The sequence below is a fragment of the Geotrypetes seraphini genome, chromosome 7, assembly GCF_902459505.1.
Source record: "Geotrypetes seraphini chromosome 7, aGeoSer1.1, whole genome shotgun sequence".
NCBI classification, from domain to species: domain Eukaryota; kingdom Metazoa; phylum Chordata; class Amphibia; order Gymnophiona; family Dermophiidae; genus Geotrypetes; species Geotrypetes seraphini.
Genome location: NC_047090.1, coordinates 125,091,651 through 125,105,641, shown reverse-complemented (window position 1 = coordinate 125,105,641; position 13,991 = coordinate 125,091,651). Strand labels below are relative to the sequence as shown.

The following is a 13,991-nucleotide window of genomic DNA, read 5'->3' as shown; positions in this document are numbered from 1 at the left end:
CTTATTTTATTTAAAGAAATTCTATATCTTTCATAACTAAACGGTTCACAAAGTTACATACATAATTTAAAAACAGAATCATCACGACATACAAATAATCCTAAAAAAAAATCATGTTAAAACATTATTAGAAACTAAAACCATAATAAGAATGATCGTGAACAGTTCATCAGCTTTGTCAAAAAAGGCAATTATTAACTAGAAGAAAGTATCTACAAATAGCTTTGGCTTGAGTAATTTCCTGAACATGCCCTTTACATGGCAGTTTCGTATTTGGTCCATTTTTTAACTCCTGCACAGCAGAAACTCATTTTGCCAGTCTCAACAAGCCTTGGGTTTACATTCGTCTTCAGTAAAGCTGAATTTTCAGAACATAATGATCTGTTTGCTATATAACTGGATATATTAGTCTTAAACAATTCTGGGATGTTTCTATATACAGAAACATGGTGCATGGATTCCAAAGTTAGGCATCACTAGGCGTCCTTGATTAGGGCACCTAGTGGCATCTGATGGAGGCATCCCGTACAGAATCTGGCCCTGTGTGCTGTGTTGAATTCTATTAAAATTGGCATCTTTTTCCAGATATTTTAAATGCATGCTTTTCAAAGATGAGGTTTGCAAACAGTGTTTTCAACAAATTATTGTTGAAATATGTTCTAATATTTAATGATGATGCTGAATATAGTATTACCCAGTGGAAGAAAATCTGCCTGGGCTAATCTTCAGAAGAGGTAGCCAGATCTTTAATTAGTCACTGTCGAGTTGCTATCCAACAGTTTCCACACTGACATGTATACAATGCTTGTTATTAGAAAATTATTATGCAGATCTGATTTTAAGATTTCATTTAGATAGGCTTTTAATTAGATCAGGTAAAAAAAAAAAAAATCAGAATAGGACCAAATATGTTTATTCTTTCCATAACATGCAACACAGACATCATTCCCAATCAAGGAGTAACATTTGTTGTAAATTTGGGGCATTGGCGCCTATCTTCTTAGGCGCAATTCTACACAAGATAGATACCTTTTTGTGTGGTGCCTAGTGGCACCTAATACCAAAGTAGGTGTGTTAGGGGGGTAGAGAAAGGCTTAGGCGCTCCTAGGGGCAATTTCCTAAAGGACTTAGGCTCCTATAATATAGGCCTTTAAAACCCTGGTCTACATTACAGGTGCCTAACGTTTAAGTATGATTCTGTAATGGATGCCTAACTGTAATTGACATGCAATAGCTGGCTAAAATAGTGCCTAAATTGGCCAGCACTGGAGCTGGCCACATGTCAATCACACTTAGGCACCGTTTTTTAGAATCACAGCCAGCAAAAGCCTATGTAAAAACTTAGGCATCTGAAATGCAGACCAGGATTTTAAAGGAGAATCACGTTTAGTGGTGCCTAAGCCACCCTCCACCCTTAGAAACACCCATTTAGGCTTTAGCCGCAGCTAAGCACCATGTGATAGGTGCCTATCTTTTATAGAATTGGATGGGTATCTATCGCCCAATTTTTTTTATTACCAATTATTGAGGCTGTTAAGAGTATTTTGCCAATTAAGTTTGACGCCCTTTACAAAATCAGCCCCCTAGAAGCCTAACTTTAGGCGCTTATCTTTTTTATGTGTCCATTACAGAATTAGCACTGTAAGCCAGTTACATACTGGCTCTGTCCATGCTCCGCTCACAGATCACCCCTGCACTAACTGGACAATGCGGTAAGTGCCGATATTCAGAGGTACCGTATGGTTAGGTTTCACTGAATATCAGTGGATAGCTAAGCACAAGTGATTTAATCAGGTGATTTAATTCATGCTTTAACTACTTAACACACTTTAGTAAAGGGACACCTTTGCTAAGACTTCCTATTTTATTTCCGTCCTTACCTTTGTTCCTCTAATGAGAGCTTTGTGATTGGTGGAATATAAATTTTATAAATACAGAAATAAATACATAAATACGGGGTAATTTAATAACCATTTTCCATATGAAAAGCATGCTATAGATGCTGACAGTGGTCCTCAAACTTATGTATGGATATATGTACACACATACAACACATACCCCAGTTGTCTTTGCTGAGTATATTGCTTTATTATTTCCTGCCTAGATATAACACTTCATCTAGTGGATGAACACATCATTATAGCGGATATATGTACATGCACTAAAAAAATAGATGTACCTAAAGATATTGCAAAAACATAAATACCACACATGTAGATATTTTCTGAGGTCAGTTTGGATAGAGTAGGGGCAGAGTTGCTATCTATGCATGTACTGTACCTTTTAACATACGTACGTATGCACATGCATTCAATACTTTGTCTTTTTTTCTCTCTGTATATTATATATTGTGACCAGTCAGGCTCCATGCCTGCCAAGGTCCTGTGGGTGCCGGAAGAAAAGGGGACAGGAAACCCAAAAAGGGGGTGCCCAGGGCCCGGGCCCGACACTATTTAGATCTCCCTGAGCCTGCTAGCAACCCAGAGTCGGGGGTTAGGAAGACTTCACACAGGCCTTCATTGGAACACAGTAGAGCTAGGACCCTGAAGTGTAAAGCCAAGCCTGTTAGTAGGCAGAGTGATGATTATCCAGGTCACTAGCAGGGGAGCCAGAGAGTGGATCTGCTGAGCTCAGACCCAGGTAGAGCATGGGGTGTCTTCCCCTTTAAAATGCCAGCAGTCCAGAACAAACTGTTAGGGCAGTTAGGGAAAAGGCACAGAGCTCTCCCTAAAGAGGAACCTCCTGGCTCAAGCGGGAGTAATGCCTGTACTCCCATGGAAGTGGATGAAGCAAAGGCCACTTCAAAGGCATTGGCAACTGATCCAGAAGTGCCAATGGAATTGCAAGCTGAACTAGTATCTGAGGATGTATGCAGTACTCCTTAACCCAGGGGTGTCCAATGTCGGTCCTCGAGGGCCGCAATCCAGTCGGGTTTTCAGGATTTCCCCAATGAATATGCATGAGATCAGTGTGCATGCACTGCTTTCAATGCATATTCATTGGGGAAATCCTGAAAACCCGACTGGATTGCGGCCCTCGAGGACCGACATTGGACACCCCTGCCTTAACCAATGGAGGTAGGAGTGGCTATTGTGGGCTGGGGGTTTGTTTTCTGCTCAAAAAAATCTCATAAACTAATGAATTATGCCCTATTGGAAATCATAGGAGGGACCTACCTAGACGCTACCAGGTCTACCCACTGCACTCATACAAAGACCCGCTCATTCACTTAACACACAAACAACAAGAAAAAAGAAAAAAAAAGTGGAGAAAAAGCCTCAGTTCATCTTCATATGGCAAAAAACTCCACTTATAAACAACCATTAAGCAAGGTCCAAAATGTATCAGTTCACTCAGCAGTGAGAAACACTATAGTAGCCCTCGTAGGAACCACCTCAAAAAAAATCTAGCACGCCAACTAACAAAACTTCAAAAAATGTGAGTAAAGCAAGCAGCACATATATGAGTCTCAAACACAGTCAATGGTAAGAAGGAAAAAACAAACAAACACTTAGCTGCAGACGGTGTCCAGGCTGACTTCCATGCATCCAAAAAGTGCAAGCCTGCCTGGCCCCCCAGCCACTCTTTCCCGATGGGGAAACCTCAGTTTCGTTGAGCAACTGTAGAGGCTCTCCAAGTGCTCCAACTGCTCACATCCACACACATAGAAGCTGAGGCATGGGATTCTCCAGCAATCAGTGTCTTCAAAATGGAGAACAGACTCCTCCCCTTTCAGTCAGACCAATCCCCAGCCAGCTTCAACCAAAGAAGGCTGCCCACTCAATTCGGGCATTCAGCCCAGCTGGGTGGACGGTTTGTAGATTGTAGATCCATCTATGTTCCTTCTGACATAGCTGACGTCTCCAGTCACCACGTCTCACAGAGCAGGGGAGATGATCAATCACCACACACCGCAGTGAACTAAAAGCATGTTGGGCTTCAAGGCAGTGCACCACCAGGGGTTCTTCCACTCTCTTAGCTCCAGTAATCTGACCCTCAATTTCCGTGAGGTCTGTCCCACATATAACAAAGGACAGGGGCATATGATGATATAAATAACCCCCTCTCTAATGCAGGTTGTATTGCTCTTCAGTCTAAACCTTTGTCCTGAAACTGGATGCACAAATTCAGTGATGTTTAGCATCAGAGAGTACACAGAGCATCCACCACAACTGTGGTGTCCCCGTTCACCATTCTGAACATCCTCCTTGTCCACTGCAGGTAACATATTAGGGCTCAAGATGTCACATAGATTCCTGTTCCTTCCATAAGCAAAAAGGATCCTAGTATCCTGAAAACAGGGGTGAACCTGCAGGAGCCCAACATGTGTTTGCATGACCCGTTTCACCCGAGGGGACATCTGCTCCCAGCCACATTGATTGACTGCCTGGACTGAGTTTTGGTTTATTCTGATTTTGGTTTTCTGCACTTTTCTAAAGCTGACAGTGTTTCATTTTGGGGGAGAAGTTTGCAGACATCAGGGCGGGAATTTTGAAAAGCTGTTTGTGCTTTTTGATAAGCAAACTTGGGACACTCCTCTCTTACCCAGCCAAGTTCTATTTTAGGCTGGAGGCTTTTGTAGTTTGTGCAATGAATGTTTGAATGATACAGTGTTTTTGCCAGGAACTGTACATTTCTCTGAATTATACTTACCTGAACTCTGCTAGGAGCAGACTTGGGGAAAAAGTCTTTGTTGGAGAACACCTCTGTGAAGAAATAAAAACACTGGTTGTTTGTGTCAGGAGGGAAAAATCCTGAAAGCTGCCAGAGTTTCCTCTGGTTATTTCTTTTAGTGGATCGCATTTTTCTTGTATGTTGAAGATTTGAGCCATTCTGAACTTGAACTTGATAAGTATATTTTCTTTTTGATTATCATCCTAGAACTTTGTTAGGTGTTATTGTTCAGTTCCTTCCCTGCAGGGTGACTTTCTTCAGTAACACGTTGGTGTAATTTTGAACTGTGGCCACTGGAGGCACTGAAGAGTCCTGTCCTAAGACTCTGGTGCCTGCTACACAGTATAATATGATCATATATATTTGAGCCTGCCTTCTGGCAGGTGTAAATTTGAGCAAGAGCATTTGTGTGCTGGGATCCTATTTTATAAAATCACAAAACTAGATGCACTAAAAAAGATAAGCTCTTTGCTATAAAATTGTCCTCTGTAATTTATGTTTGCTCATAAAAGTATACGAGTATGCAGACTTTTCCCTGTAGAATACATCATCAAAATTTCTGAATGTTTTACCAGTTTTTCTTTCTTTCTTTGTTTCCCATCTGCAAATACATTTTGCTGTTGCTTCAAATGGTTCTAAATATTTCAGTAGTACACAGCCCATTAAATACAATTAGCATGAAATTTCTGGGGATGACAACATGAGAAATTAAGTCATTAGCAAGTCGCTCAAAGAATGATGCATGTCTAGCACAAGATATATTTAAAAAGCATTTAAATATAATTCTACAATTGAAATAATGAACTGTCTTCACATTTTGGATCATGAAAAATTTAACCCAGATGTCCTTAATAGGTAAGAAAAAAAATCTGTCTTCTAAGACATTATGGGGGTAATTTTAGAGTGATTTCCACATGTAAAACATGTTTTATATGCAGAAAATGACTCTGACAAGTAGTTGCTACAAAACTGGGGTGGAATGAAGGTACATAAATAGCTTTTAAAATATGGGACCCTTCTATAAAAGGTTGACAAACACTTAGGCCCAGATTCTCGAATCAGCGATGATATTTTTAGGCATTAGTAGGTGCTCAAACTCAGTTAAAAATGCAGTTCAAGTGGCATTTTATCTGAGTTTTAAAGCACCTACTGGTGCCTACAAAAAATTGGTGCCAGAATTACGGCTATAGAGGCAAATTAGGCCACTGAATGCTACTGTGGGTGTGGCTATTCACATCATAGGTAGGCATCCAAAAATGTAGGTCAGGAAAACTTTGGCTTACATTTCCTGTACCTACCTTTGCCAGAGACACGATTCTGTCCCCGGCACTGTCACATGGTTGGCACGCCATCGGCAACCGCTTTTAAGATGGCCACCAACCATGTTACTGAATCCGGGCCTTAGGACCAAATTCCATAAATGGTGCCAAAATAATCAGTACAAAAAAAAAAAATAAAATTCTTGCAAAGTGCTATTCTATAAACGGCACTCAAAGTTAGGCGCTGTTTATAGAATAGCGCTTAGCACGGGGATCCATCATTAACTTTAGGCAAGAGGATTTACACCAAATAAACCCTACTTTAGACCAAGTGTAAATCTGTTCAGTGCTATGTACCTCTGGCTTCGGCATAATAAACTTTCACTGAATATTCTTAAAACTACTAGTGTCCTTTTTTCGCCCTCTCCAGATGAACATTTATGTCTACCCATCTGTATCGACTCCTCTCCAATTCAAACAGATAGTAAAGTTAAACTTCTCGGAGTCATTCTAGATAAGGATCTCACCTTTCATCAACAAGTTAGTGCAATTATGCAGAAATGTTGTCATAAGCTTAGGCTCATCCGTTCTATTTCTTCTTTTCTTGATCCCTCCTCAATTAATATCCTGATTTACTTCTTAGTAATTTCAACTATAGATTACTGTAATGCCCTTTATCAAGGTATAACCCAGAAAGAAATCCGTCGTCTACAACTATTGCAAAACACTGCTGTTAAATTAATCTATCATGCAAAAAAATTTGACCATGTCACCTCTCTCCTCCGCAAAGCACATTGGCTACCTATTACTCATTGTCTCTCCTATAAAATACTCCTCCTCACTTTTAAAACAAAAAACCATAACCAACCGGCGTTTATAAATAAACTTTTGATCCCTTATTTATCATCCAGGACCCTCCGATCAAATACAGTAATCAAAATTTACTCTCCATACCATCAATACAGGAACTATTTTACGATACTACTCGCAAATCCATCTTTTCAGTTACCGCCCCCTCTCTGTGGAATGCCCTCCCATTAGACGTTCGATTAGAGAACTCGCTTGAAAAATTTAAAGCCAAACTTAAAACCTTCCTCTTTAAAGATGCCTTTATTCTTTAGTATTAGCTTCAGCCTCTTAATTCCTTGATTCATGTGAAGCTTTGAAACATCTAATACTTCTTTTGAAATGATTCCCCTCCTAATGTTTTTGCCACTCCCCATTTACCATCCTTTTTTATTAATTTTACTTCGATGTATTTTAAACAAACTTTCCCTCCCCTACTTTCCTTCCGTCTCATGTACATTAATCTGAATTCATCTAGTATTTTTAATATTTGATAAAATATTGCTTTTATTTACCTATTTTAATTGTCCCTTACAATCTTTTTTATATTGTACACCATCTAGACATTTGTTTTGATAGACGGTATATCAAAAATAAAGAAACTTGAAACTTCAATCTAATAATTGCCCAGGATATTATTAGAAACAATGGGTTTCTGAAGTCTTAGAAGGCAAAATTTCTCTCCTTTGCCCTCCTGCATTGCTCTTCACCACAAGATCTCTCTTCTTAATTCTCCTCATGGTTATGGCGTTTGGCCAGTGCAGAGCATTGAGCCTTTGTACTTGCTCAAAGCCTTGAGTATCAGCGCATGCTCAAGTCCCTGCACCAACCCAGCACAGGAGGGAGGGGTGGAGGATGGAGGAGAGCAGTGCCATTTACTGCTAATTCTGGGGGTTAGGCTATTATTGGAGGAATCTAAATTTTGTTTTTAAGATGAAATTTATAGGGTTTTTTGATGCTTGAACAGAGGGGTGAGCTATTATTAGAGAAAATAAGGTATACATTATTGGGGATAATTCTGGGAATCTATATTGTAAAGGCACATAGGTACCCAGGTTAACTTTATGAAATAGGTACAATGGACCAGATTCTGTAAATGGTGCCTAACTCGATAGACACCTAGCAAAGCAGAACCTACCACATGTCAATCAAAGTTAAACACAGTTTATAGAATCGCACCTAGTAGTCCCAAAATCAACTTAGGGCTCCTTTTACTAAGGTGTACTAGCGTTTTTAGCGCGCGCTGCAGATTAGTGCGTGCTTCAGATTAGCGCGCTACACATAAAAACTACTGCAGCTTAGTAAAAGGAGCCCTTAGGCACCAGTAGGCATCATAATATCAGGCGCCAGTATATTAAACACAGAAACATAGAGTATGACGGCAGAAAAGGGCCGACGGCCCAACAACTCTGCCCACTCAAGCACCCTCCCTCCCAACTAGTCTGCCTACTCAAGAACCCTTCTTCCCTGGAGTATCTATCGTTTGACCATAACTCTGTAGTACTCCCACCTGTTTGTCCCATCGACTCTTGAAGTCGAGCACGCTACTGGCCTCGAACACCAGGTGTGGAAGATCATTCCGTCGATCAATCATCCGTTCGGTGTACAAATATTTCCTGGCGTCACCGTGAAATCTTCCTCCCTTAAGTTTTAGTGGATGCCCTCTTGTCACCGTGGGACCCTTTAGAAAAAAAGATTTCCTCCTCCACTTTGATGTGACCCGTGATGTATTTGAATGTTTCTATCATGTCTCCCCTTTCTCTGCGCTCCTCGAGAGAATATAAGTGCAGTCTGATCAGGCGTTCTTCATATGGGATGTCTTTAAATTCTGAGACCATCCTAGTGGCCATTCTCTGTATCAGCTCCATTCTGTATCAACTCCATTCTGTTCACATCCTTTTGATAATGTGGCCTCCAAAATTGGACACAGTACTCCAGGTGAGGTCTCGCTATAGATCTGTATAACGGTAGTATGACTTCTGGCTTTCGGCTGATAAAGCTCCTTCTGATGCAACCCAGCATTTGTCTGGCCTTTGCTGAAGCTTTCTCCACCTGATTATCAGCTTTCATGCGGTATATAAACTTAAGGTTTAGTTTAGTTTAGAACTCCCAAGTCCCTTTCTGCAGTAGTTCTTGTTAAGTTTTCACCGTTCAAGGTGTATGTTTTGCATGGATTTCTGCTCCCAAGGTGCATTACTTTACATTTCTTGGCATTAAAGTTTAGTTGTCAAGTACTGGACCATATTTCCAATACAAGCAGGTCTTGCTCCATAGTGTTGGGCCTGGTTGCGCTGTCAGGTTCTGTTGCCCTGCCCACAACGTTGCATAGTTTAGCGTCATCGGCAAATAGTGTAATTTTGCCTCGAAGTCCCTGAGTCAGATCCTCTACAAAGATATTAAATAGCATCGGGCCTAAGACCGAGCCCTGTGGCGCTCCACTGGTCGCTCTCGAAGTTTTTGAGGGGATACCATTTACCATTACTCTTTGAAGCCTGCTGCTAAGCCAGTCCTGTACCCATGCTGTCAGTGTTTCTCCTAGTCCTAGCGAGTTCATCTTGTTTAATAACCTACGGTGTGGAACACTATCAAAAGCCTTACTGAAGTTCAAATACACTATGTCCAGGGACTCATTCTCATCCAGTTTTTTTGTTACCCAATCATAGAAGCTTACCAGATTGGATTGACAAGACCTTCCCTAACTTAATCCATGCCAATCTCTACCCCTAACCATGCCTACTTTTGATTTTTAATGGCGCTTTGAATTGTCAGAGCCAATTAAGCCAATTTAAAAAAATTAAGTCAGGTACCTAAACTGGTAGATGACCCAATCTACTATAGGTGCCTACTTGTAGGCATGTTTTTTAGAATTAGGGCCAATGGGTCTTCAGAGACATCAAATACAAAAACGTCAGGAAAAGAATGTTCTCAGTAGAACGCCCTTCCTAAGGAACTAAAACTAGAAAAAACAACGGAAAGTTCAAGAAAGGGATGAAGACCATCCTTTTCACAGAATACCATAGCCAATAATGCAACAAAAAGGAGATAGTTGGCTAGTCTCTACTAGGAACATATATAGGATAAACACGGTAGGGACAGAGGATAAAATAATCATAGCACAGATAACCAGATTTATCAAGAAGTTAGTACTTCCAAGATGAACTTAGATCACGATACAGACACCAAGCGTGAATTGAAATAGGAGTAGTATGAACAAAGTACACAATACTAAATATGATTGTATATATTTATATGCGTGTATAAAAAGGTATAATATGAATAAATGTATATTAGTTTATATAAGCATGTACAAGTAGGCATGTATAAGTAGATAGATTTATCATCCACTAGCAATAACACAAAAATAAGAAAATAAAAGACAATAGAATCCAAGCTAACCCTGTATACCCCCACCCGCCCCCTCTGCTCAGAAATGGAGAAACACTTATACATCTCCCCCTGGAAGGTCCCTCCTGTCAGAAACAGCCCGCAAACGCTCCTACAGCCACTTCATCCCCCAACTCTGGAACCAACTCCCCCCGCAAATCAGATTACAGAACTCACTGATGACCTTCCGGAAAGCGGTAAAAACCCTACTCTTCAACTAAAATTACAACCGCAATCTACCCCTCACCCTCCCTTCTACCCTCTCTTCTCCATTCGGATCCACTACTTAAATTGCTGTATAGTCCATTCTTAACCTGTACTTAAACTGCCGTATAATCCTTGTACTTAAACTACTGTATAGTCTTTGTATTGTCCAAATGTACTCCCTGTGAATGTTTGCTTGTAGGCTGTTCTGAGCTACTGGGAGGACGGGATAAAAATCTAAATAAATAAATAGAATTACCAAAGAAGCAAGAGGTAAAATAGATAATGTCATAAACTTCACAATGAAGAAAAAACCCTAACACATCAACAAATGGAATGAGAATGTCAAAGAAGTACTAGATGAAATATATCCTAACAGAGTGAAAAAAAAATTGTAGATAGAAGGAACTCCCCCTGGGTTCATGGAAGAAATACTATCCCTGAAATGGGAATGCCTGGTCCGTCTCCACTGCCTCTTGACCTTTCAACAATCTAAGCTCCTTCCTTGTCACTGATCCCTTTCCCCTTGCCTCCAGTTCTTTCTTCTAATTCATATCCTCTACTTATCTTCCATGTCCCCTTGCAGTTTCTCTCCAGCTCCTCTTTAAGCCCTTCACAATTCCATCCCTTTCCTATCTCTTTATCTCTTCCCCAGAGCTTCCATGTCCTTCACATATTTACATCATCTCTCCAGCACTTCACACCTTTCTATGTTTTGTATCAAATACCCCATGCCATGTAACACATCCTTATTTATAACTCTACTCAGTAGTTTTGCCCTCACTGCCACACAATCCCAGTTTGGTTAGAAAGTCCTCGTATAATCTCTAATAATTTAAGTCCTGAGAGAAAATTTTTTTTGGGTGGGGAAATACTTGACAATCTTGGGATTCCTCTCCTGTAGCAACACCTTTTCGCCATGCTTAAACCTTCTTTACCATACTCTCCAGGCTTACCCTGAAAGGTCACTTGGTCAGCCACAATAATCAGAGACATGAAAGTGACAGGTATATTTTATTCAGCATATATGCGAAAGACTTGACTTCTGTGCCTTAAAGGTTTTGCCTCAGAAGTGTTCAAAAACAGGATGTTCAGTGGTAAATATATGTTTTCTGTCTAAGCCAGGTGGAGGCCAGATACAATTTTCCATTTGCTAATTTCGCTACAAATTCTTGACATACATTGGTCCTAAGCCCGCATTTACTATTGGTTCAGGGGGTAACCTTATAGCCCTATAGGGAGCAACTCTAATATCCCTAAGCCTTGAGGTTTTCATTTTACATGTCCAGGAAGGCAAAATACATATATGGCCATGTTTTCAGCACAAACAGGACGCGGTTAAGGCACATAGTGCAAGCAGATTAATATGTGAGATAAGTCAGATGCTATGATTAAACACAAACCAGCGTCCTTGGTAAAGAGAAAACTTAGATCAGATTTTAGAGAAACCAGTCCCAGACTCCTTCAACCCTATCGCTCTCAAATTCCATGGCTTCCTACTCATATGCCTATCATCTCTTTCCTCTGCCAATATCACTTATCCCGCCAGTCCCATTTGTTTAAATGGTCAACCCTTTCCACTCTCTCCTAGTGCCAAATTTGATCATTAATAGTGCAGGAGTTTTGCTCAGGCCATTTCTTCCTTCTCTGCCCAGTTATCGTTACTGCCCATTTAAACCACCCTGCCAGTCCAGGTCTCCGATTCTCAGTGGCACTTAACCAGAAAGTGTGGCTGAATACCAGCACTGACTCACAGCACTGTCACCTAATGCTAAAGCAGTCCAAGGGCGGGTCAGATAGGACCCAGAAATTATCTGGGCATCACCAATGTTCAATGCTGGGTCCAGGATAACTTCCTGACCATGTAGGACTGTATAAACAGCTGTCCCAACAATGGCCAGTTATTACAGATGTTGGCACTGAAAAATGGCTGCCCATCTGGTGGCTACCCAAGAGCTGGATATTCATTGCCAGTGCATGAATTCAGTGGCGTAGTGAGGGTGAGAATTGCTCAGGGCATATGCGCCCCTCCTCCACCCTCATCTCTGCCCCCCTGCGTTCCTCCCTGCCGTGTGTGCGCCCCTTCCCTTCCCCCATACCTCTAATAGTTCACCACCGTAAGTAACAGCTTCCACACGCTCCTCACCACCCTGGCACTTCTCCCTCTGACGTCACTTCCTATGTGCGGCACCCAGAAGTGATGTCAGCGAAAGGAAGTGACATCAGCAGGAGAGCTGACACTGTCATGAGGAACATATTGAAGTTGTTGCTTGTGATGGTGAACAACTAGAGGTATGGGGGAAGGGAAGGGGTGTGCACGTAGCGAAAGGAGGAGTAAGAAGAGGTGGAGAGGAGGAGGGGTACCAATGCCCCCACAAAAATGGCGCCCGGGGCAGATTGTCCCCCTCAACCCCCCCCCCCCCCTTAAGCTACTGCATGGATTTGACCTGGCATCGAATATTGTGAGACAGGATCCTGGCAAGGCCTAGTTGCCCCTCTGAATCCCTGCCCCAGAGTTTGAATAAAGATAGTGGAACACAGCTTTCTGTGCCTCCCACAAATTGCACACTGAGATTCCCTTATTGAATAAAGCAAAACACTTTAATAGCAGACAAAACTCCAAAACACACTGGTAAGAATGACACGAGCAAAACACAAAAAGGCTTCAGTAAATCTAGTTACTTCCTTTTGGAAAAATAAAATAGTTCCAACTCAGCACAAGCAGTGCTCTAGACACAATCAAGTCTTCAAAACCAAAAGTCCAAAACTTTTCCTTCTGGCCCCACTCTTGGGCCTATCAAAACAGTGCATTAAACAAACACTTTTCCTTTGAAAAAATCATACTCACTGGCTCTGATTGTGGCCCTGTTGGGTAGAGCCAAATCCCCAACAGGCTGGGAAGAGATAGGCCTGTACACCTCAGGTGTTGCCACCCCCCCCAAAAGACAGGCTCTGGTTTTAATTCCTCACCCCCAAAGCACAACTCAGAGCAGCACACAAGCTGCTCCAAAAATTAAACAAAATAAAAATTACAGCTACTGCTTTTACAGTACTTTGGGGTGGCTGGACACACCCCACAGTGTCCTCAGCACAACACTCTGGCAGGTTTTAGAACAAAGCACCAAAATGCAAACTCCAGTGAGGAGGAAAAAATAACTGCTTGGCTTGATAGCCTACTCACAGTCCATCTGTTGTTCTCCCCAGTCAGGCAAAGCATAGTCGTCTTGGAACTCCATGTCATAATCCTCAGGCTGGGCTTCTGAGACTGGCTTAGTATGGCTTTCCTCCAGTTCCTTCTTGTGCAAGCCTCAATTCAACTGGAAGGACTGGCTTCCTTCCCAGTCTCCATTCTAGCTGCCCCCCCCTTCTCTGAGGAGGAAAGCTCAGTAAATGGAAGCCTCGGCTTCCAGCCATGCCCCCTCCTAGCAGGGACAGGCCAGATCTTAAAGGGCCCTGCACTCTGAATAGCAACCTGAGCTCTGGATACTCTTAAAGGGACGGGCTCCTTTCTAAAGCTTTGCCCAGGATCTCTAAATTGTTCAGGATATTTACTAGATCTGAAAACAGGGTTTTTAAAGAGGCATACAGGATCTTCCTACCTGTTTCTGGTAGGGCTAGCAGGAT

The 13,991-nt window shown here is 41.7% G+C and overlaps 1 long non-coding RNA gene across 1 annotated transcript in view; it reads right to left on the bottom strand.

Annotated features, from left to right (window-relative positions):
- LOC117363267 overlaps positions 1-13,762 on the bottom strand; it is a 112,806-nt gene extending 99,044 nt beyond the window's left edge. The window contains exon 1 of the long non-coding RNA XR_004540013.1: positions 13,549-13,762. This is a non-coding gene — a long non-coding RNA (uncharacterized LOC117363267). The remainder of the gene's footprint in view (positions 1-13,548) is intronic.
- Positions 13,763-13,991: the final 229 nt, after the last annotated feature.